A 25347-nucleotide genomic window follows, 5' to 3' on the forward strand; every position below is an offset into this window, starting at 1 on the left:
CTACGGATCGCACTGCATCATTTATCCTAAGATAGTTACTAGAAAAAGGCAGAATGTTTTAGTTCGCTGTTCCGATTTAGATTTTGGCACAGTATCCTTTTCACTTTATTGTAATAAAAAAATGTCTATTATTATTTTGGGTGATAATAGCGCAATTGACGTAGTCTCCAACAAAGTTGCTAGTATTCAGATAAGCCGATATCAGATACTGCTACGATGTAATTTAACTAACATGTTTTCACGTTAAGCACTGCTATTATTAATAGTTGTTACACTTTTCCTGATTATAGCATTTATTGCTGTTCTCCATTCGGAGAAGGATCCATTAATAGACGATATTTTACACTCATTGTACTATTGAATACTGAAAGATGTTACTAACCTGCTCTTCTTGGACATTCATTGTTTAGAAGTTTTTCTCGATGATTAATGTATTCTTGCTCTAATACTCGTAATAGCGAAAAGGTAATAAAGACTTAGAATGCGCCGCGCGGGATTAGCCGAGCGGTCTTGCGCGCTGCAGTCATGGACTGTGCGGCTCGTCCCCGCGGAGGTTCGAGTCCTCCCTTGGGCGTGGGTATATGCGTTTGTCCTTAGGAAAATTTAGGTTAAGTAGTGTGTAAGCTTAGGTACTGATAACCTTAGCAGTTAAGTCCCATAAGATTTCACACTCATTTGAACATTTTGAACAAAAATGTCATGTACATGCAGATCTGTTTCCTTTACCAGATACACGGTTTCTACGCAGTAGGTTCGTCTTAGGAGGGAAGTCTCCGGTCCTAAATTACCCTAAGGACAAACACACACACTCATACCCGAGGGAGCACTCGAACCTCCACCGGGACCAGCCGCACAGTCCATGACTGCAGCGTCCAAGACCGCTCGGCTAATCCCGCGTGGCATGACATTTTTAAGATATTGTTAAAAGCCCGAAATATCAACTTAATATCGTTCACATGTAAGCAATTAGCCACACTGTTTTGTTAAATTAATATCCTTCCAAATGTATGATATTCTCGAGATAAAATTCGGCAAAGCATAGTAGCTGTGAAGTAAGTAGTAGTTTGATGTGGCATACTAGACCCCACAGTGTAAACAAAGTGTACCCATAAATACCGATATGTAACACCTTCTCTACTATTCTTCATAGCTCACACGTAATTCAAGCTAAGAATTTATTATGGAGATTTCGCATTTTCAGCTGATTACTTGCCCTTCTTAGATTCTCCTTCCTGCTAAAAGAGGGCAGAAGGTTGTTTAAGCACTCTCCTCTGGTTTTAGCGGTTTACATTTTAAATATTTATGCGTTGACCTGTTTTGTGGCGGCGTTCGTAGCGACAAGCAATTCGCTGTAGAAACGGCTTACGAAGTCACCGCCACACTTTTAATAGCGGGCCGACCGGTCCGCTGGAACAGTGAACAGAAAGATGAAAACCCAAACACTCTGATTAAATAAAAGTCGGTACTTATCTTTATTAACGAAGATACAGAAACACAGTAGTGAACTCCGTGTCTACAGAGATCTGTCTAGTTCGAGTCAGAGCGGCTAGGTCAGCGTCGGCTGACGACAAACAACAACTCTGCTGCGATGAACACACAACTGACTAGCAAGTACACAATTCGGTGGCAAGTATACAACTGAGCGGCGAATACAGTACTGTCCTAGCGCTCGCGACTCCAGCGCTTGAGAACCCACAAGCCAGCGGTGGCGCGCGCAGACTTGCGGCGATTTCCTGTCTCGCTGGCGCTGCTTATGCGGACGGCGTCCGGACTTTGATGCTGCCAAACTTTTGGCAGCGGGCTCGGGTGGCATTACTGGCTAGGATATAACACTCCTCCCCCCCAAATCGCCGCACCGTCGTTGAGTAATGACGTGGCGAGCGTCGACGGCGGGGGAGGGGTCTGGCCGCAGGCGTAGCAGAAGAGACCGGGGCGGAGACTGTTGTCGGTGGCAGTCCCCGGTCCGCACCCCAGCATTGGCTGCGCGGGGCCTCGGGAAACACCGACTGAAAACCGAGGTCAGGGTGCACGCCTGTGACCACGGGCGCAGCTTCTGGTACTGGACGCGACGCGGTGTCGGGACCCACGAAGAGAGGCAGCGTCTCCTGACGCTGCGTCGACGGCTGCTGAGTGGGCGCCGGACAAGGCGCTGCGGTGACAGACTTCTTGGGGGTGCCCAAGGAAAGCGGCTGCAGGACAGGCTGCACAGCCACCGCTTGGGAAGGCGGCCCGGCTGAGGGGTCGACGTCCATCAGCTCCGAAGGCGGTGGCGACTGAAGAGGGACCGCAGGCGCCGGAGCGACCACCTGGGGCGCTCCCGGGTGAAGCTGCGCGGGAGGCATCAACGGGACGGGCTGTCGGCGTGGTAGCGGCGACGGCTGCTGCTGCTGCTGCCCTGGGGGCGGCAGCGAAGTCGGAAGGCGCGGCTGGAACCCGCCGCGGACCAAATCTGTGGACAAAGAACGAGCGGCAGAATCCGGGCGGCCAGCGCGGCCGCAACTGGTTCTGATGCCTCCCGTGCACCCCAGTAGCACCTTGAACATGTAAGTAGGCTGTTTGTTTTCTTTATGTAAGTAGGCTGTTTAGGTTCTTATATTGGTAACGCCGCCGCCACGTAGCGCTCTCTGTATGAAAATGAAATCACTGGCTGTGCTGTGTGCAGTCTGTGGCTAGTTTGCATTGTTGTCTGCCATTGTAGAGGGGCAGCTGGATGTTAACAGCGCATAGCGTTGCGCAGTTGGAGGTGAGCCGCCAGCAGTGGTGGATGTGGGGAGAGAGATGGCGGAGGTTTGTAATTTGTCATGAACTGATATATATATTATGACTTGTGATGATATTAAGGTAAATACATTGTTTGTTCTCTATTAATATCTTTCATTTGCTAACTATCCCTAGCAGTAGTTAGTGCCTTCAGTAGTTTGAGTCTTTTATTTAGCTGGCAGTAGTGGCGCTCGCTGTATTGCAGTAGCTTGAGTAGCGAAGATTTTTGTGAGGTAAGTGATTTGTGAAAGGTATAGGTTAATGTTAGTCAGGGCCATTCTTTTGTAGGGAATTTTGAAAGTCAGATTGCGTTGCGCTAAAAAAATATTGTGTGTCAGGTTAAGCACAGTCATGTATAATTCTTCAAAGGGGACGTTTCATATGGCGACCCTTAGCCGAGGATACCTCACTGGAATCTTCTGATTTTTTTCTTGTAGTTTGTGTAATTAGTGTAGCCTTCGTTTATTGCTAGCGCGCAATTGTAGAGAAAATCTCCTTTGTAGTTGCAGTCTTTCATTGTTGTACAGTAAAACAGTTGTGGCATGCATGTAGATTTGCACCAAGTATTTCGCAGCTGCAATTAACTAGATATTATTTTCAGTGTTATGTTAATGTGTTCTCTTATTTTTGCTCTTCAAATTGTGCTTTTCTGTGTTGTCGTGTGAAATATTGTGACAATAATGGCGTGTGAAAAACGTAATACTAGGCTCCAAAGTAAACTGAGAAATGACAGTGAAAATGAAAGCAGTGTGTTAGCGCCACCGAGTAATGAATTAACTGATGTTCAAAGTAGTAATTTGGTAATTGTGCATAGGGAAATGGAGCGGGCTGCAAACAATGGTGTAGACAGTGAAACAGGTAGTGAACAGGGAAGCATTATCGATCGATCGGTCGGCAACAGCTCGCCTCAGGAATCCGAAATGACAGGACACAATTTCGCAAATACTGTAGATTCAGGTTTTGGGTTATCACCGTTTTCTCAAATAAGTCAAGACGCATTTTCTGCTTGTCAAAATGTGAATGTTGCCGGTGCAAATGCACTGCCGAAAAGCGTAGAGAAACAGATTCCAGACACTAATACATTATTATTGCAATTAATGCAACAAATGGAACAAAATCAGAGACAAATGGGACAAAATCTTAAAAAGTTAGACACAGTGGAACAAAATCTTAAAAAGTTAGACACAGTGGAACAAAATCTTAAAAAGTTAGACACAATGGAACAAAATCTTCAAAAGTTAGACACCACACTTGAACAAACACGTGAAGATTTAACTACTGAGTTACATATCATTGAATCGAAATGTCAAAAAGTCTGTAATGACGTAAAAACACAAATTTGTGAGCATTTCCAACCTGTTTTCTCGCGGCATGAAAATGCATTACAGAATCACGAAGCAGCCATAAAAGATCTGCAAACCATTGTTCATGAAAATCATGAGACCTTGTGGGCTAAAATTGACTCAGTTGCATCTACCGATTCGATTACGCAACTTGCAAAAACTCAGGAAAACTTAAAGGACACAGTAGATATCCTGAAAATTGGTTCAGAAAGACACATGGAGGAAATAAGCACACTATCGGAGAAAGTAGCCGAACTTTCGGATCAGGTCACTAACTTATCTACAAAGGTAGATGATGATCTGAATGACACAAGACCCGTAGCCTTCACTGACACAGAAGAGTATGAACAAATAAGAAAATTCAAACAAAATCAAAATCAAATCAATACACAGTACAAAAGAGAAATCCGGGAAGTACAAGATCAGTTGACGCAGGTAATACAAGAATTACGTATTTCAGAGGACACTCGCGCTCCAATACGGGAAGAGGGACACAGAAATACGGAACAACCACAAAATAATAACACCGGACACTTCGGAAATTATGAAAGAAATTGGCAAGGCGCATCGAATTTTGAAATGGAACCGCCGAAACGACGTAACAATGACCGATATGCGACTCGCCTACATGATGACTTTGACTATAAGCTGTTCATTACTACACGTAAATTCAAAACATTTAAGAATTCTGGCAACGACATTCATCCACAAGCATGGCTCCATCAATTCTCTCATTGTTTTCCTCCCAACTGGTCGTTAGAACACAGATTAGAATTTATGTGTGGCTACTTGGAGAATGAACCAGCTGTAAGAATGCGATCGGTAATTCACGATTGCCACAGTGAAGGAGAGCTTTACCATGCCTTCCTCTCAGCATATTGGTCTCAAGCCACACAAGACCGAGTAAAACATGGCATCATAATGATGAAACATTTCGAACTATCTGAATTTTCCAGTCTTGTGAAATATTTTGAAGACATGTTGCATAAGAATCAGTATCTTTCAAACCCATACAGCCCCTCAGAACTCATCCGCATTTGCTTACTCAAATTGCCTGAACATTTACGAAATATTATTTTAGCAGGACGTTGCAAAGATGACATTGAAGCTTTTCAGGGACTGTTACAAGAATTAGAAATTGACACAGACAGTCGCGGGATGCGAAAACAGGAAAACAATCACTACAGGACACATCCGTCACCATTCCGTGACGACAGAAACAATAACTGGACACGACAGGTCTATTCTTACAACGCAAATCGTGACCAAAATAGACACCACCCGTACGACAACCGTTGGCAGAGTAGTAATAATTACTGGGAAAGATCGCATTTCCGTAGTAATGACTATTACAGAGACAATCAGAGAAACAGACAATATGGGAACCAAAATAATTATTATTACGGGAGACAGAATAACTTTAGACGCAGCGGTCCAGCGCGCAGTTACGATTCAGGGAGAAATTCTCCACCACTTAACCGACAAGAAAGAAACTACAGGAACTACCAACATGACGACAGACGATGTGATCGTAACGACAGACCTGAATTGAATCAGAACTGGTGGGATTTAAACAGAGCTGGGCCCTCTCGGCAAGGCGAATTTGTAGAAGTTAGGTCTCCTAATCCCAATAACAACGCGTGCCAACAAAGAGACAGACAATGACTCTCGCCGCAGGCACCCACGTGCGCCGGCTGGCTCAGAGAAAAATAACATTGACGCTAACCTTGTGAAAAATTCCAGTATTCTTTACTGACATATACTGCATGATAATTGCGTTCAAGCTGAAATTCTGAGTACTTTGAAGAGTAAAAGATTGTACCACATTTCACATGTAAAACCGATTATTGAAAGATAATCTGCTTTTTAACTTTGTCTTTGCCATAAAACGTTTCACTTCACGTTAGTAGTATCCTTCAGAAACTGTTATCATGTAACTATGTTTTGAAGCTTACTATCCAGTCTAGAACCTAGGGTACATATTTAGACAGTAATTACCACTGCATTGTGATAGTGAACAGACGACACAGTGTTGTTATTTGTACATTCTTACTTGTTAGTTGCACGATTACGTAACGACTATGAGGCTTACATACTTAAGAGACATACTGGTACTACTAATGAGATTTTATGTGCAACATTTAGGTTTACTTGAAAATACATTCTGGGTTTAAAGTACTTTCTGTGAGATACCAGACGACACAGTGGTTAGTTTATGTGACAACTACACGGTTTCATAACGACGCTACTAATGAGTGAAAATTTACAATGTTGCTTTTGCAGTGTTTCTGTTTTATATCTACACAGTTTTCTGTTTTATTCTGGAAAGTAAAACAGGTTTTAGTAGTAACTTTTGTAGTATAGCTACAATGAGACTGCCTTTTCCGTAGCACAACAATACGTTACTGTACAGTACCTTCTTCATCACGGCAATAAGCATAATAACTAAGACATTTATACGCAAAGCATTTCACTTTTGTGTATTATGAGGTAAGTACATTGACTTCTGCAGAACTTAGCTTTCGGAGGACAATAACTACGGCACTTCCACAGAGATTATCTTACAGCAAAAGGCACATTTAGCGCTACAGTACACGTATTTGAGTCATTAATTTAGTACTTAAAACATTTATTTTTAAAGATTTTTTGAATTACAAAGAAAGTTTTCCGTGATACATTTCATTCCATTGCTGTAATCTGTAACACCTGAGGGTATAATTACATTAATCCTCAGGGGGGTACACGCTTACTTTGTGTACCATGTGTGTGGCAACCACAAGGAACCCTAGCTAATATGGTATTTGCTTATACAACTTTACACATCGGTACCATATTTCTCTAACACACAAATTACACAGCTATCTGATCATTTAACTGAGAGATAAACATTTTTTTACTGCATCAGTGACACATGTTTACGCAATACACAGTTGGGTAACTTCACACTTATGAAACTGTATTTTGTCTGTACTTTGTAAACTGTTCATATTTTTTTGGAATCATTGTGATACTATGAGTGCTTTGAATGATGTATTTGGTAAGGTAGCATGATTTTTAAAGTACGTTTGAGGCAGATGACACTTTTGACATGAGCAGAGAATTTTCTTTAGGTTTGGAATTATTGCAGAAAGCTACGGCGTTTTTGAGATTTGACTGAGGTGTTATGATGTTATTATTACGACGACAATGTGTATTATGCTGTTGAGATATGTTTAGGATCAACAAGATGATGCTACCGTATATGAGGAATAAGAAGTATGTTGGAAACCAAGAATCGTACTTTAAGAGTTATGAAATGTGTGTAAATGTGTGACTGTATCACAATGCTGACGATTTTTTTTTTTTGGACGCTGTTATATTTACAAGATTTTGTTTCTACACATTTGTTACGCAAATTTTCGACCTGTGAAATGTTTATATGAGACTGTCACTGTAGCGGAAACTGCTGTCGTAAATATGTCGGTAAGAAAGGTAAGTGACCGTGACGTAATGCGTTGCGAGTGCCCAGGTGTGCCAGTTGCCTGGAGGAAAAGCCATTATTGCGAGCCCTTTTCAGCGGCACAGGTAGAAAAAAAAAGGGGACGCCATTAACCTCGCTTCTGACATTCCTTTGTAGAAAGCATCGCAAAAACGACACGGTCGAACTTGAAAACATATGATTACACTAGCTCTTAATTTACGATATTTACTGAAATGCCTAATGAAATGACGAGAAATATTTTTCCATCTGCACACCTGATTATGACAAGCGTCTTTCTATGAGAGTTGAGAGAATTTCTACTAACTTATGAAATGTCACATGACTACTGAATGATATTTTTTTGCTTTGCTTTTCATAGTTGCTTATTTCATTTGATATCTGGTTTCCAGCTGTGTTGCAGCATTGCTTTTATAAAATGAAATGCATTTGCTAATGTGAACACTTTCTGTCAACAGATCTATTAAATAATTATTTTATGATCCACATTCTTTTAAAAAGGAGCACTTGGAAAGGAAAGAACAATAAGAAGGAACTAGTAACAGTAACACATAATTTTCTTTTCAAGTACATGGTAATATTTCTTTTACAACAAGTTGTTGTGGTGCACCACTTTAATTACATAGATATTAAGATGTGAATATACATTTCCCTTATCTGCATTGTTGTTTTTACTGTAATATTTTTTCTGCTTGAGCTTTGTCATGTATAGATATAAGTTTTATATTTTTTATATTTGCTGCTGCTGTTTGCCAGGCATAGCGCTACTGAATTTTAAATTGTGTTACTCTGTTAAGCTAATTTTACTACTGACTTATTTTTCTTGCTACTGTACATTGGCTCATATTAGTTGTAATGTTGCATTGCTTGGTAATTTATATTTACTGTAGCTTGCTTTGCAATTTTCCATCTTTTTTGCATTGCTGTTTTTGTTAATTTGTTATGTGCTGCTGTTTTGCCTCGTCCCTTAGTTTAGTATCTGAGCTCAGTAGATTTAAGTTAGCTTAAGAGGAGACTATATAAGAAACTAACTATTATAAATTTATAAGAAATGCATTGAGAAGCTATCAGAAAATGGTCTTGCAAAATAAAAAGGATACTGTACAGTGGAGAAAAAATATTATTGACAGAGGATGTGAACAGAATACAGAAAGCAGAGAGAAAAACTATTTTTGACAGAGGATGTGAACGAAATACAGAAGGCAGGCTTAGATAGGACTTTTGGGAATAATGATGAATGAAGGGAGATCTCCAAGAAGCAAAGAAAGTTTTGTTTGCAAAATACTGCAATGAAACCAACCCTGTCCTTTCCTTTTGTGTTATCCCACTATGTGTTTGGGTACCCTTGTGTATATATGTTCTTCCTGTCTTTATATGTTTACCTCATCAGACTTTTGTTGTAGAATTTTTCTCATACTCAGCTACATGAACTATGATGAGGAATACTGTTATCCTCAAATATAATTTGCGTTAATAATATGTTATTTACTTTGTAAAGATGTTAGACATTATTAATTCTGTTTTGTTTTAATGCTCATGTGTAAAGTTGATGTTTCAAAAGTTATTCTGATCTTTTATGTATCTACTTATCTCATAATTCCTGTAACACTGATGTATATGTTTATTTCTATTCTTTTGTAAAGCCTGTGTTACTACAATTGTTATCTATATTGCTATGTTCTTTAATGATGTATTTTGTACCTTTGTAATTGTATTCTTATGTTATAAAATTGTAATTGTCACCAGTTCATGATATTATTAACTTGTTAGTTGCATTTCACTGCACACGTTTCTGTTGATCATAGTATATGGACAATATGTGAGAAGTAGGGACTGTTAGTGTTTGCACGTGTGTTAATAACTCAGCAAGGGACTGGATAACAGCATTGCTGGTTCTAAGGACAATTCCAAAAAACTTTGTGAGTGCACAAGTGGTGGTTTATGGACTTGCTATATTATCCGCAAGACTCTTCAATGGTGATTGTGCACCTGCACAGTCCAAACAGATGGCTGCTGGCTATCTCTACAAGGACTACAGTGGGTCTGCGTCTTTGATGACCCACCAGTGCCATTATCTCTACAAGGATTACAGTGGGTCTACATCTTTGATGATCCATCAATACCATTATTTCTACAAGGACTACAGTGGGTCTACATCTTTGATGATCCATCAATACCATTATTTCTACAAGGACTGCAGTGGGTCTGCACCTCTGGTGGCCCACCAATACCGTAATCTCTACCAGGACTACAGTGGGTCTGCTCTGTGATGACCTACCTACCAATACTCTTCAAAATTTCGACTGACTCTGCTGTGGGTTTGCTCTGTTGTGGCCCATTACCTTGGTTGGTTGGTTTGGGGAAGGAGACCAGACAGCGTGGTCATCGGTCTCATCGGATTAGGGAAGGATGGGGAAGGAAGTTGGCCGTGCCCTTTCAGAGGAACCATCCCGGCATTTGCCTGGAGTGATTTAGGGAAATCTCGGAAAACCTAAATCAGGATGGCCGGACGCGGGATTGAACCGTCGTCCTTCCGAATGCGAGTCCAGTGTCTAACCACTGCGCCACCTCGCTCGGTGGCCCATTATCTGTATGCATGTCAAGACTCAGCACTGTCTTTCCGTTGGAAGGACAACACTACTTCTTCAAGACTGCATGGAAATCCACTACTTCCGTGTGCATTTTCTTCTACTGCTCAGACTTTGAGAAAAACACTACTATTTTACCGTAATGAATGATCAGGACTGTCTTTATAGACTGTGAGAAAATTTTAGCTTTTGACCAACATTGTATCAATAAGTGTGTGCATTTTATATCTTTGTTACTGTAATTGTGAAAAATTTTTGTCAAATCTGTATTGGCCAGTGCCCAACACAATTTGTAAAAATTTTTTGTGGGGAGCATGGGGGCTATGTAAGTAGGCTGTTTATGTTTTCTTTATGTAAGTAGGCTGTTTAGGTTCTTATATTGGTAACGCCGCCGCCACGTAGCGCTCTCTGTATGAAAATGAAATCACTGGCTGTGCTGTGTGCAGTCTGTGGCTAGTTTGCATTGTTGTCTGCCATTGTAGAGGGGCAGCTGGATGTTAACAGCGCATAGCGTTGCGCAGTTGGAGGTGAGCCGCCAGCAGTAGTGGATGTGGGGAGAGAGATGGCGGAGGTTTGTAATTTGTCATGAACTGATATATATATTAGGACTTGTGATGATATTAAGGTAAATACATTGTTTGTTCTCTATTAATATCTTTCATTTGCTAACTATCCCTATCAGTAGTTAGTGCCTTCCATAGTTTGAATCTTTTATTTAGCTGGCAGTAGTGGCGCTCGCTGTATTGCAGTAGCTTGAGTAGCGAAGATTTTTGTGAGGTAAGTGATTTGTGAAAGGTATAGGTTAATGTTAGTCAGGGCCATTCTTTTGTAGGGAATTTTGAAAGTCAGGTTGCGTTGCGCTAAAAAAATATTGTGTGTCAGGTTAAGCACAGTCATGTATAATTCTTCAAAGGGGACGTTTCAAACAGTATAAAAACCGCGACCCTGGACACTTATCACGGTACCACGTTCCCAACGACGGCGACCGTGATAAACTCTGAAAAAAAACGTCGTCGTTGCGCTGAAAACGCGTGCGATGCTCAGAAGCGGCGGGTAGATCCGGGGGGCGCAACAACCGTAGTAGGGTGCGATGACGACGGCCGTGGAGAAGCTCCGCAGGCGAAGGGCCGGCGCGTGGCGTGGTCCGGTACGACGACAGGAACGTGATGAGGGCCTGCCGACGAGAGTGCGTAGCACGAAGGCGGTCCATATGATCCTTGAATGTACGTACAAAACGTTCCGCTGTACCATTCGATTGAGGGTGGAACGGCGGAGTAAGAACATGGCGAATGCCATTGGCAGAACAAAAACTTTCAAATTCAGCAGAGGTAAATTGTGGACCATTGTCAGACACTAAAACTTCTGGAAGGCCCTCAATACAAAAAATTGAAGTCAACGCCTGTATAGTTTGTGCGGACGTTGTAGACTGCATGGGCACAACAAACGGAAAATTACTAAATGCATCTATCACGATGAGCCAACGAGAATTCCAATATGGACCAGCGAAATCAATATGTACTCGCTGCCAGGGACCGGCAGGGCGTGCCCACTCAAAATAGCGTTGAGGCGGAGCAGCTTGGTGTTCGGCACACGTCGAACAATCTGTAGACATCTGCGTAATCTGCTTCTCAATGCCGATCCATTTACAATGACGGCGGGCAAGCTGCTTGGTGCGGACCACTCCCCAATGACCTTGATGCAACAAGTCGAGGACCTTGGATTGGAGCACTTGGGGAACCACTACACGAAGCTGGTCATTCTCGGTGCGTAACAGCAAAACTCCGTGCGAAACAGACAACAGATGACGTTGCGGATAATAGCGACGAACCACAGGATCCGATATGTCCTTTGCCTTGGACGGCCAACCACGTTGAACAAAACGTAATAGTAAACTCAGATGAGGATCCGTAGCTGTCTCACGTGCCACCTGACGATAATCAATCGGAAAACCCTTGAGGGATTGATGCTCATCGGCGTCAATCTGATGGCAAGAGTCGTCAGAGGAATCGAAGACATCATCCGCAGCAATCGGCAATCTAGAAAGCGCGTCAGCGTTTGCATGCTGAGCTGTAGGGCGATACAGTATCTCATACTGGTATTGTGATAACAAAAGAGCCCAACGTTGTAGTCTCTGAGCTGTCCGCTGAGGAACTGGTTTAGACGGATGAAACAGTGACGTCAGGGGCTTGTGATCTGTCACTAAATAGAATGGTCGACCATAGAGGTAGTGATGGAATTTTGTGACACCGAACACAATAGCCAACGCTTCCTTGTCCAATTGGCTATAATGACACTGAGCTTTGTTTAGCAACTTAGATGCGAACGCAATAGGACGTTCGGTGTTACCGACTCGGTGAGACAACACAGCACCGAGGCCGAAAGAAGAGGCATCACAAGCTAACACCAGAGGCTTGTTAGGGTCGTAATGGACCAGACAACGATCATTCAATAAAGCCTCTTTAAGCTGCTGAAAGGCTGATTGGCAATCAGCTGACCACACAAACGGAACATTCTTACGGCGGAGACGATGCAACGGTGCAGCAATCTGTGATGCATTAGGTTCAAATGGTTCAAATGGCTCTGAGCACTATGGGACTCAACTTCTGAGGTCATTAGTCCCTTAGAACTTAGAACTAGTTAAACCTAACTAACCTAAGGACATCACACACATCCATGCCCGAGGCAGGATTCGAACCTGCGACCGTAGCGGTCACGCGGTTCCAGACTGCAGCGCCTAGAACCGCACGGCCACTTCGGCCGGCAATGCATTAGGTATAAATCTAATATAACATGTCAATTTGCCAAGAACTGCTTGCAATTCCTGCAGATTGCGAGGGGCGGGCAAATCACGAATAGCTGCTAAATGTGACTGGGAGGGATGAATGCCTTGAGCATTAATAACATGTCCCAGATACTCCATCTCCGTAAGGAAAAATGAACATTTATCGATGTTGCAACGTAGGCCTGCCTGAGACAACACTGTAAACAAACACTCCAAATTACGGAAATGTTCAGCAGGCGTCCGACTGGACACAACATTATCGTCTAAATAGTTGCAACACGATGGCATATTAGCCAGAAGTTGTGACAAAAAACGCTGAAAAACAGCTGGAGCTGACGCACAACCAAAAGGCAAACGCAGAAAACGGAACAACCCCAACGACGTGTTTATGACAAAATACTGTTGTGATTGCTCGTCGAGGGGCAATTGCAAATATGCTTCACGGAGATCAATTTTGGAAAAGAAACGAGCTTCCCCTAACTTATCCATCAGCTCGTCCGGTCTAGGCAAAGGAAAAGAATCAATGACAGTCTGAGGATTAACTGTCGACTTAAAATCAGCACACAAACGTAACTTGCCAGACGGTTTCTTTATAATAACTAAGGGAGAAGCCCACTGGCTCGCTGAAACGGGTTGAATAACACCGTTGTTTTGCCAACGACGAAGTTCATTTGCTACAGGTGCCCGGAGGGCGTGAGGCACTGGACGAGCACGAAAAAATCGAGGCTGAGCATTATCTTTTAACGTAATATGAGCGGCAAAGTTCGCAGCACAACCTAGTTCGTCTTTAAATATGTCACTGTATCGTTTACACAAATCGGTTATGCTGTCTTGAGGAACAACAACAGAATTACTTTGCAACACATTGTCTTGGATAGACAGGCCAAACAAGTCAAAACAGTCTAATCCGAAAATGTTTACACTGTCTGTAGCGCGGAGCACTGTGAATGAAACTGTTTTTGTATTGCCACGGAATGTGGCTGGCACGCTACATACACCTAACACAGGAATTTGCTCTCGACTATAAGTAGCCAAAGAATGTTTTGCTGCTGAAAGTTTAGGGCGGCCGATAGCCGCATACGTAGCACTATTTATGAGAGTCACAGACGCACCAGTGTCTAATTGAAAATTGAAGGTCTTATCCTGGATGCGTAGCTTCACAAATAGTTTATTACACTGTCTCTGGATCGGTGCAGTGGAGGCGGAAGACACAAAATCAGCGCGTTTAGCGCGTGTTCGCTGCTTACGACAACTCGTGGGTTGGGCGGGTGGAACAACAACTCCCGCTTCACTTGCAGTCTGTACATTACTTTTTACAGCGTTTGAATTACGCCTGGGTCGCATAGCAGAGGGTTGGGTGGGTGGCTTATTGCGAACAAGTTAATTACCCACACGAACCGTGGAAGAGTCTTTAAACGCGACCTTCTGGGCGGGCTGGCTTTGAAGATCATGAATATCCAAGGGCTGGGCAGCACTAGAATTGTTCTTGCGTTTACGCAAACAAACAGTCTGGATGTGTCCTTTCCTTTGACAAAAGTGACAAACCGCGTTTCTTAACGGGCAACGTTCACGAGGATGAGCAAGAACACACTTAGGGCAAGACTTAACTCTATCATTTTGCACACGCGGCTGACGAATGTGTTTAACATGACGCGGCCGGCTAGTGTTTACAGTCTGACTCTGCCGGTGGGGCCGCGGGCGTGACATAACTTGCTTAGCACAGGCAATTTGAGAAATACATGGCTGATCTAACTCACACTCAGCATAGTCAAAAGTATCTTAGGCTTCAATGATGTTCATCACAGTCTCTAATGACGGGTCAGGCAACTTTAAGATAGCAGCACGAATACGAGAATCTGCAATGTTTTGAGTAATAGCGTCTCGCAACATGACATCACTGTAGGAAGCTCCACACACACAATTAAATCGGCACTGACGGGTGAGGCCCCGTAAATCTGTTAACCACTGTTTATTAGATTGATGTGGCAGTTTCTTTAATCTGAAGAACTTGAATCTGGCTGCTGCCACATGAACTCGCGACTCGAAATACTCAGCAAGCTTGTTAACAATAACGTCATAGTCTAAAGCTTCTATCTTGGATTCCGGGAACAACTTACAAAGTAGTCTATAGACTTCCACGCCTGCAGTGGAAATTAAATAAAGCTGCCGCTCATTACCTGTGATTTTGTAGACTGTCATGTGCGCCTGCAACTGCGCGAAATATTCTCGCCATTCTTCTCTTGATGCATCAAAAGCACGGAAAGGTGGTGCTGCCTGTGCTTGTTCCTTTTGTGTTGGTGGATTAGCCGCTTGTTTGGCGATTGCTTCCACCAGACTTTGTATTTGCTGACTCTGTAACAAGATCAACTGTTGTAATTCGGCAGACATAGTGACCACAAATTAAACCAGCCCCCAAAATTTTATAATAAGTATAACAAGAAACAAGTTGAACCAGCCCTGCACACGAGTTTGGAAGTCCTCGTCGCCAGTTTTGTGGCGGCGTTCGTAGCGACAAGCAATTCGCTGTAGAAACGGCTTACGAAGTCACCGCCACACTTTTAATAGCGGGCCGACCGGTCCGCTGGAACAGTGAACAGAAAGATGAAAACCCAAACACTCTGATTAAATAAAAGTCGGTACTTATCTTTATTAACGAAGATACAGAAACACAGTAGTGAACTCCGTGTCAACAGAGATCTGTCTAGTTCGAGTCGGAGCGGCTAGGTCAGCGTCGGCTGACGACAAACAACAACTCTGCTGCGATGAACACACAACTGACTAGCAAGTACACAATTCGGTGGCGAGTATACAACTGAGCGGCGAATACAGAACTGTCCTAGCGCTCGCGACTCCACCGCTTAAGAACCAAGAAGCCAGCGGTGGCGTGCGCAGACTTGCGGCAATTTCCTGTCTCGCTGGCGCTGCTTATGCGGACGACGTCCGGACTTTGATGCTGCCAACCTTTTGGCAGCGGGCTCGGGTGGCATTACTGGCTAGGATATAACAACCTGCTTGCTAGATTGCCTTGTTTTGGTCAAAAGCTCTCTTGAGTTTGGACAGTTGGTTGTTTGAATTGTACATACAGCCGAAACCATCCGTTTCTTCCATGTTGCTCTTCAAGGACGAAAGAGTGAAGACTAGGAAAAGGAGGATGAATGCACGTTTATGGTACTGATATTGCAGCTAGCAACGGTGTTATTAAATGTTGAACGTGGTGTATGAGCTACGGAATTTATGAGGTAAAACCTTTTACTGCCAGTTGCTGGTCTGCCAACTACAGCGATTTACGCATGTGGTAGATTTAAGACATTACTCCATCTTTGTGTTTATCTGGCTCAAATATCGGGCTTAAAACCATTGTCAATAAAACATAGCACCTTATATCTTTTCCACGAAAGCAGTCAAGATTATCTATTAATTATGTAGGTAATATTGAATTTAATTACAAATTGAGGAAGATCATTTTATTTTCAACTAGTCTCTCCCCATAGCTTCGTCCATGTACCCGTTTGACCCATACACTAAACACACCTCTTCCTCCCCGTCTCTGATCCACCTCTTCCCCTATCCGACCACCTCTATCTATCTCCTTCACCCGCTCTCTCAATCTTCTCTTCTCCGTCGTTATATATTTACTCCATCCCCTCTATCTGATATCTTCCAGCGCCCCAACCCCCTTCCTCTGACGATATCCTTCTCCTCATTTCACTTTCCATCTCCGCTTCCCCCTATACTTCTCCAGCTGCCCACAGCCTCTTTACAACTTCACCTGCCACATGAATCTCCTCCACCTCTTTACTCTCTGTCCATTCCCCCTCTCCCTCACTCTGTCCATCCCCTCCTCTACCCACATCAACTTGTCCCCAGGCAAGCTCATCAGCACATGTAGCCCCTGCAGTATAGCCGATAAAGTAGGCCGACCTACACCCAAAACATGACTGTTGTTATTTATTTGTCCCTGACATACACTCCATCGTGCAAAGCAGGTCGACACAGCAGGGTGACTGTTCCCATACGACTATCATGTTGAGTAGGGCAACGTATACGTCAGGATCAGGAAAAAACACATTTTTGCCTGTGTCTCTGCTCCTATTGGAGCCAGAATGTTATAAACTCCACAGTGCTGATATTTGTGAAGCCTGCTTTTTGAGTTCCAAATTTATCTCAAATTTATCCAGTGTTTGGGGTGAAAACCCTGACTTACACATGTAAATCCTCTCATATACCAGCTATAGCAGACATGTCAGCCCGTAACGCCGGAAATGCATATCCTCGTATTTCCATCTATTGTACTATAATTTTTTTTCCTTATTTTGTTACCTGAATATATGACGTTTCTGTGTCTTTGTACATAGTAATTGTTTTACTATTTGTATATATATGCATTTATGTCGATGTATAATTGGTTTGTTGTGTAAAGATTATTTGTATTTTTACGCTGGGTCTGGCCTAGGGAAACTATGCTATCGAACCATTACATCGATAGGTCGTGTGGAGAACCAAAGTGTTTAGGATCTTTGGTAGTGTTAACTTTGCCGCGTGGTGCGCGGGAGCAGCAGAGGGGGTCTGGCTGGGGTAGTGCAGTGGAGCAGGTGTGTTGTGTGACGGTCCTGCGAGTTGCCGCGCTTTCGGGGTTGGGCAGCATGTAATTGCGCTCGACTTGCTATGATAGTTTCTGACACGGCGACGCGGACGGGAAGCATTAGCTGGCGCACATCAAGAGCCCGTTTCGCCTGGTGACCGTGTCGAGAAGAAGGCGCGCCAACATCCAGCTTCTGCAACAGCAACGGCCGACAATGAGTGACTGTCGCCACCTCCTCGATAGACGGCTTCAAACCTTCAATCAACTAGAAGCTCGTAAAGTTTTAGAGCTGTATGGCAGACCTCAGCTTTTCAAACTGTTCAAATCACAAAATTACAGCAACGTAGCATGAACCTTTGTTGCTCATTGTCCCAATTGCATTAACAAGCAGGGTCCCTTCCTTTTCAGGAATGAACCCGAGTGTCGTTGAAATTCAAACGCCAGCATCATTCGATTTCACTGCTTTAATTTTAATGTTCAGTTAGGGTATTCATAGGTGGCAAAATATTTAGATTACACAAGCACAAATTAAGAGTGCGAGTTTTGTTACCGTATTTTAGCTTACCTGTCACTGCAGCTCAGCTTGGTACGTATTAAACATTACTATTGTTAATTGTTCAGAATCATTTAATTCAAGTTCAAAGTTAAATCTCTTATTTCTAAATTGCGTAGATTCAAGTAGCTTTTGAAATGATTGTTGAGGTAGTCCAAGACTAACCGTATTTTACTGAATTTCGATGTGCTTCAGAAGGAAAGCTCACTATTGACCTCAGTCGCTAAATTAACTTTCGATTTTCCGGTTTTATTCATTCTTTTGCTAAATTAAGTCAGAGTGTAGCGAAATTTATTACTTCTGACAAACTTTCAGTTTTCACACTACACGTGTCAACCTTCAGTTGCCACGCTTCTAGTGCTAATTATATGTGTAATAACCTTTCTTTTTCAGTTACTATAGTATTTGTCCTTAGGACTGGCGACCGTAATTTCCCCCAAATCTCAAATATCTAATTACCGCTAGTTAATTGTTAACGTAACGGCCGCACATTTACTTCCTTTATTAACTTTACCCCTATTCAAAATTAATTTCCACCAGTTTCATTTGCATTTTTCCTTTCATTTAGATGTAACCCTTTCCTCCCTCTTTACCGATAGATTAACTTCGGTGACGATTGCTTTTCCCAAATTTCCATTCGGTACAAGCGGATTAATTTTTCACTGTCATTAAGGTCGATAAGTGAGGGGGAGGTTACAAGCCTCTGTGAAAAATGAAAGAAAGTAAAACGTGGTCAGCACAGCTGACTGACATATTGGTTGCTTGGGGTCGAGTCACAGTAGTACTAAGTACTTTTACTTGGTGAGAGGACTGGTATGGGGTGCACTCAGCCTTTGAGGTCAACTGAGGAGTTTGTCGACAAATTAGTAATGTTTCCAAGACCAAGAAAACCGGCAACATGCAAGAGAGCGGTGTGCTGAGCACCTGGTGCTCCACGCAGAATTCGGTGACGCCATTGGCAGAAGATGAGATGGCAGTCGGTCGGACCTACTTGACCAGTCTAGGGAACTTTATCTTTATAGCCGACGTACTGGTCATGATCACTGTTTCTCTTTTACTTTTCGTCCATCGTTTCTTTGTTCAAATGTTCAAATGAGTGTGAATTTCTGAAGGACCAAACTGATGAAGTCAGCGGTCCCTAAACGCACACACTCCTTATACTAACATATGCTAAGAACAACACACACAACCATGCCCGAGGGAGGACTCGAACCTCCGGTGGGAGAGGCCGCGCAGTCCGTCACATGGCGCATCTAACCTCGCGGCCAGTCTTCGCGGCATCGTTTCCTTACTAAACACGTTGATGAGTAGAGGGACGTAAGTGTCCATACCTGTTTTATGCCATCAATGTTTCTCTTGGTATGCCATTTTCATAGCTTTTTCGTCCTTGTACACGTTGTATATTAGTCGTTTTCCCTATACCGTATACATTTAAACGGAACAGTTAAGTAACTGTCCTCCACCCCGCGAGCATTCCATTATTTTCTGACTCAAATGGGAATTTTTCGTAGCACTCCGTAGCAGTTTATTCATTGAAAACCATGAAATGAAGAGATTAGGGGAAATATTTGAAGTACCGGTCCCGGCGGAGGTTCGAGTCCTCCCTCGGGCGTGGGTGTGTGTGTGTTTGTCCTTAGGATAATTTAGGTTAAGTAGTGTGTAAGCTTAGGGACTGATGACCTTAGCAGCTAAGTCCCATAGGATTTCACACACATTTGAACATTTTGAAGTATCAGTTGCTGCTCCGGTTTGCAACAGCCGATATTAATGGCCTGGAAGCAGTGAGCTGACTACATGTCCGACCATAACGTCGCTCTCATCCATTGAGGCCAAAGGCTGAGAATTGCACTGTAATCGTACAAATCGAGGCCGGACAGAGCAGTTTAGCTGGCATATTTGTGTGAAATGTAGAATGATCCTTCCGAATTTTTCGGGAAAAGCCACCGCCACCATATTACGTGTGCATGCTGAAAAGTAATGATTCCGAATTTTCTGTTCTGTTCTCAGTATCGGTTGAGGTACCATATTGTATGCATATTACTTGGTTGTTTCCCGTTTCGCTGAAGCAAGCGAAAACTCGCTGGGAGGCTCTAAATGGGGTGCGTAACATTGCGTTGTGTTACTCAACTGTCAGTGCGGGAGAAACAGAGTGCCGTAATCGAGAAAAATTGAAAGCACGAAGTTGAAGAGTTCTTCGACACATGCGGCACTCTCTCCTTCAGCACGATAATGCCAGACCACACGCTACGGCATCTGCAAAAATGCGACGCCCTGCGTTCATTGTTATCGACCATTCTTCATACAGTTCCGACCTGATACCTTCCGATTTTCATGTTTACAAAACTAAGAACACCTTCGAGGACTTGGCTTTGATAGTACCGAAGCAGTGCAGGCAGAGGTGAGGGTTTCTCGTCCCGTCAACTAAGTCGAACATTCAACACTGACTGTATCAACAAACTGGTCTTTGGAGGAATAAGTTCAGCGCAAGGGTGATTTGTTTAGAAATAAATATGAAGCCATTAAGAATAAATACGTAGAAAATTAATAACACTGAATTAATTCAGATCAGGAGTTTCCTCATAACAAATCTGAAGATATTACGTGTCATCAGATCCTTTCACAATATATGTGATGGCAATGAAAATATCTGCAGCGTAAAGGAAGTGCTTATGTAATTAATTGTTCACGAAGTACAACATGGAACAAAACTCCCAGAAAATATGCTTAGAGCAGGGCAGGGGACTTCGAAACGATGATCATTTTTCAAAGAGCCACGGGACGGAAACGCATCGTTGCGGAGCTGCGGCCAAAAACGAGAGTGTCACCAGTGGTGAGGGCGCGGAAGCTTGTCTGGTAAATGTATAGCAGTGTGGTCTTATTTAGGTAAGGTGCCGGTGTGTCACGGTTTTGATAACGTCAAAACTGCAACGATGACGGGGCCGGCAATTTTGGGAATTTGCTTCTAAAAATATGATTTCAGAGAAAAGGAGCATATAAAACACATTTGTGTTCTCTTTTTCCACCAGTGACATACTTCACCGATCTGCTGTACTCATTCATTCATGTTCACTGTACATTATCCAGTATGAAATCATGTGCCTTTTAGGTTTCATGTAATTAACACTGCACCTTTCAGTACCACAAGTCGATTATCTTACTGTAGCGCTATTTCTGTAGTGCGGATTATGGTCTTAGCAAATGTGGGGCTCGACGTTACTTTGGAGCATAGTTTATTTACCCAGTAAACGTGACGGTAAATTCGCGTGGGACATAACCAGCCATGGACAGATATTAAAAAGTATGCCTAACTTTGACTGCTCAGTACAAACCATTATCTTGAGCTAATTTAATAAGCACTCTATATCGTGCAAGGTATTAGCTGGGGTAGGTTATTTTAAATGCACACATTTCCGCACTTTCGTCACCGATCGACAGTCATTGTACGGCCGTAGCTCCACAACGGCGAATTTACGACTATCTGCCTCGTCCAGAATGTGCCATGATTCATATTCAGTGTGGTCATGTCACTGACTTAACAATTTGTACTTATTGCTCGAGTGAGGTAAGGCAGAAGCTTCTGGAATGTTCCCTGTTATTTTGCAGTATCAGCTCTCGGCCTGTTCCTTATCCTTATTCTTACACAGTGCACTGACCAGGTATGACTTGGCTTAGTGCTGGCTGGAGAAAACTGTAATAAAATTTTTCATTTGAGAATGATGTTTTTCTGCGGCGCCCGCATCTCGTGGTCGTGCGGTAGCGTTCTCGCTTCGCACGCCCGGGTTCCCGGGTTCGATTCCCGGCGGGGTCAGGGATTTTCTCTGCCTCGTGATGGCTGGGTGTTGTGTGCTGTCCTTAGGTTAGTTAGATTTAAGTAGTTCTAAGTTCTAGGGGACTGATGACCATAGATGTTAAGTCCCATAGTGCTCAGAGCCATTTTTTTTTTCTGCGGCGCAACATTACTATCATGTAGTTTTGTCTCCACCCCATACATTCCAGACATCCTTGGCAATATATTTTTCTCAGAGGTCGTTCGCAGACGATGCTTGTACATATGGTGCTCAAGTTGTTAGATAATTGTTATAAAGTGCAGCAAATATAATTGCTGGACATTTACTGCTAACTTTAGGTTAGGTTAGGAAATGCGGGACCTACAATACCAATAAATTTAATTTCTTTACTAATTATTGTTCAAATACTTTTACTAAATCTATAATCAGAGTGGTGAATATTTATAGGGCTTCAGGAAAAAATGGAGGCTGAACTTGAGCATCCATAAATGTAGTAAGATAAACGTTAGCTAACGTCTGGCGCCAATATCGCTGTACTACACATTCGAAAATATCTGTCTACTGAGATTGATAGCGGAATAAAAATAAGAATCTACAGTCCATAAGTCAGCTGGAAATCTCGAGTTATCATGATACACTTGATGAAAAACGAGAAGAAAGTAGTTTAAAAACTTTCCGTAGACCTCCTGTTATTTTTAGTCACTCCTAGTCAGCTACTTTAGTGGAGGAACTAGAAAGCATTTAAGGAAGAGCTATGCGCTTTCACACTGTTTGCTCAGTACGAGAACACCTTACAGATATTCTAAAAAATCGCAAAGGAAGGAGCTGCAACAAAAGTGTCATGTAATACGTTCATGCCAGATTTCGAAAATTAGAAAGTATACTTTGTAATACGAGTTTATATAGCACATTCTCACACTTATGTCTCGTAATTAATTCGAAATAAAATAGTCCAGAAAAATTGGCGTTTTTAAATTTTCTTGTATGGCACCATACGTGACTGGACCAGTAAGTTTTTTATAGTTCACGCATGCTCATGTTTATCCATTTTCACATCACAGAACATTAATATTATAAATGTCAGCTGTGTGCATTTATTACAAGTAACTGAAGGTAAAGGTAATCAATAATTAGAAGTTGTCATATCCCACACACATGTCTACATCTTTCTCTACATCTACATGGATACTCTGCAAATCACATTTAAGGGCCTGGCAGAAGGTTCATCGAACCACCTTCACAATTCTCTTGTATTCCAATCTCGTATAGCACACGGAAAGAATGAACACCTACACCCTTCCGCACGAGCTCTGATTTCCATTATTTTATCGTGGTGATCATTCGTCCCTATGTAGGTCGGTGTCAACAAAATACACTCCTGGAAATTGAAATAAGAACACCGTGAATTCATTGTCCCAGGAAGGGGATACTTTATTGACACATTCCTGGGCTCAGATAAATCACATGATCACACTGACAGAACCACAGGCACATAGACACAGGCAACAGAGCATGCACAATGTCGGCACTAGTACAGTGTATATCCACCTTTCGCAGCAACGCAGGCTGCTATTCTCCCATGGAGACGATCGTAGAGATGCTGGATGTAGTCCTGTGGAACGGCTTGCCATGCCATTTCCACCTGGCGCCTCAGTTGGACCAGCGTTCGTGCTGGACGTGCAGACCGCGTGAGACGACGCTTCATCCAGTCCCAAACATGCTCAATGGGGGACAGATCCGGAGATCTTGCTGGCCAGGGTAGTTGACTTACACCTTCTAGAGCACGTTGGGTGGCACGGGATACATGCGGACGTGCATTGTCCTGTTGGAACAGCAAGTTCCCTTGCCGGTCTAGGAATGGTAGAACGATGGGTTCGATGACGGTTTGGATGTACCGTGCACTATTCAGTGTCCCCTCGACGATCACCAGTGGTGTACGGCCAGTGTAGGAGATCGCTCCCCACACCATGATGCCGGGTGTTGGCCCTGTGTGCCTCGGTCGTATGCAGTCCTGATTGTGGCGCTCACCTGCACGGCGCCAAACACGCATACGACCATCATTGGCACCAAGGCAGAAGCGACTCACATCGCTGAAGACGACACGTCTCCATTCGTCCCTCCATTCACGCCTGTCGCGACACCACTTGAGGCGGGCTGCACGATGTTGGGGCGTGAGCGGAAGACGGCCTAACGGTGTGCGGGACCGTAGCCCAGCTTCATGGAGACGGTTGCGAATGGTCCTCGCCGATACCCCAGGAGCAACAGTGTCCCTAATTTGCTGGGAAGTGGCGGTGCGGTCCCCTACGGCACTGCGTAGGATCCTACGGTCTTGGCGTGCATCCGTGGGTCGCTGCGGTCCGGTCCCAGGTCGACGGGCACGTGCACCTTCCGCCGACCACTGGCGACAACATCGATGTACTGTGGAGACCTCACGCCCCACGTGTTGAGCAATTCGGCGGTACGTCCACCCGGCCTCCCGCATGCCCACTATACGCCCTCGCTCAAAGTCCGTCAACTGCACATAAGGTTCACGTCCACGCTGTCGCGGCATGCTACCAGTGTTAAAGACTGCGATGGAGCTCCGTATGCCACGGCAAACTGGCTGACACTGACGGCGGCGGTGCACAAATGCTGCGCAGCTAGCGCCATTCGACGGCCAACACCGCGGTTCCTGGTGTGTCCGCTGTGCCGTGCGTGTGATCATTGCTTGTACAGCCCTCTCGCAGTGTCCGGAGCAAGTATGGTGGGTCTGACACACCGGTGTCAATGTGTTCATTTTTCCATTTCCAGGAGTGTATTTTAGCATTCGGAGGAGAAAGTTGGTGATTGGAATTTCGTGAGAAGATTCAGTCGCAACGAAAGAGCCTTTCGTTTAATGATGTCGAGCCCAAATGCTGTATCATTTCAGTGACACTGTCTCCCAGATTTCGCGATAATACAAAACGTTCTGCCCTTCTTTGAACTTTTTCAATGTACTCAGTCAGTCCTATCTGGTAAGGATCCCACACCACACAGCAGTATTCTAAAAGAGGACGGGCAAGCGTAGTGTAGGCAGTCTCCTTAGTAGGTCTGTCACATTTTCTATGTGTTCTGCCCATAAAACGCAGTCTTTGTTTAGCCTTCCCCACAACATTTTCTATGTGTTCCTTCCTATTTCAGTTGTTCGTAATTGTAGTACCTAAGTATGTAGTTGAATTACGGCTTCTGGATTACACTCATTTATCGTGTAACCGAAGTTTAACGAGTTCGTTTTAGCACTCATGTGGATGACCTCACACTTTTCGTTATTAAGGGTCAACTGCCACTTTTCGCACCATTCAGATATATTTTCAAAATCGTTTTGCAGTTTGTTTTGATCTTCTGATCACTTTATCAGTCGATAAACGACATCGTCACCTGAAAACAACCAAAGATGGCTGCTCAGATTATCTTCCAAATCGTTTATATAGATAAGGAACAGCAAAGTGCCAAAA

The sequence above is a fragment of the Schistocerca serialis genome, chromosome 1 (assembly GCF_023864345.2).
Source record: "Schistocerca serialis cubense isolate TAMUIC-IGC-003099 chromosome 1, iqSchSeri2.2, whole genome shotgun sequence".
NCBI lineage: Eukaryota > Metazoa > Arthropoda > Insecta > Orthoptera > Acrididae > Schistocerca > Schistocerca serialis.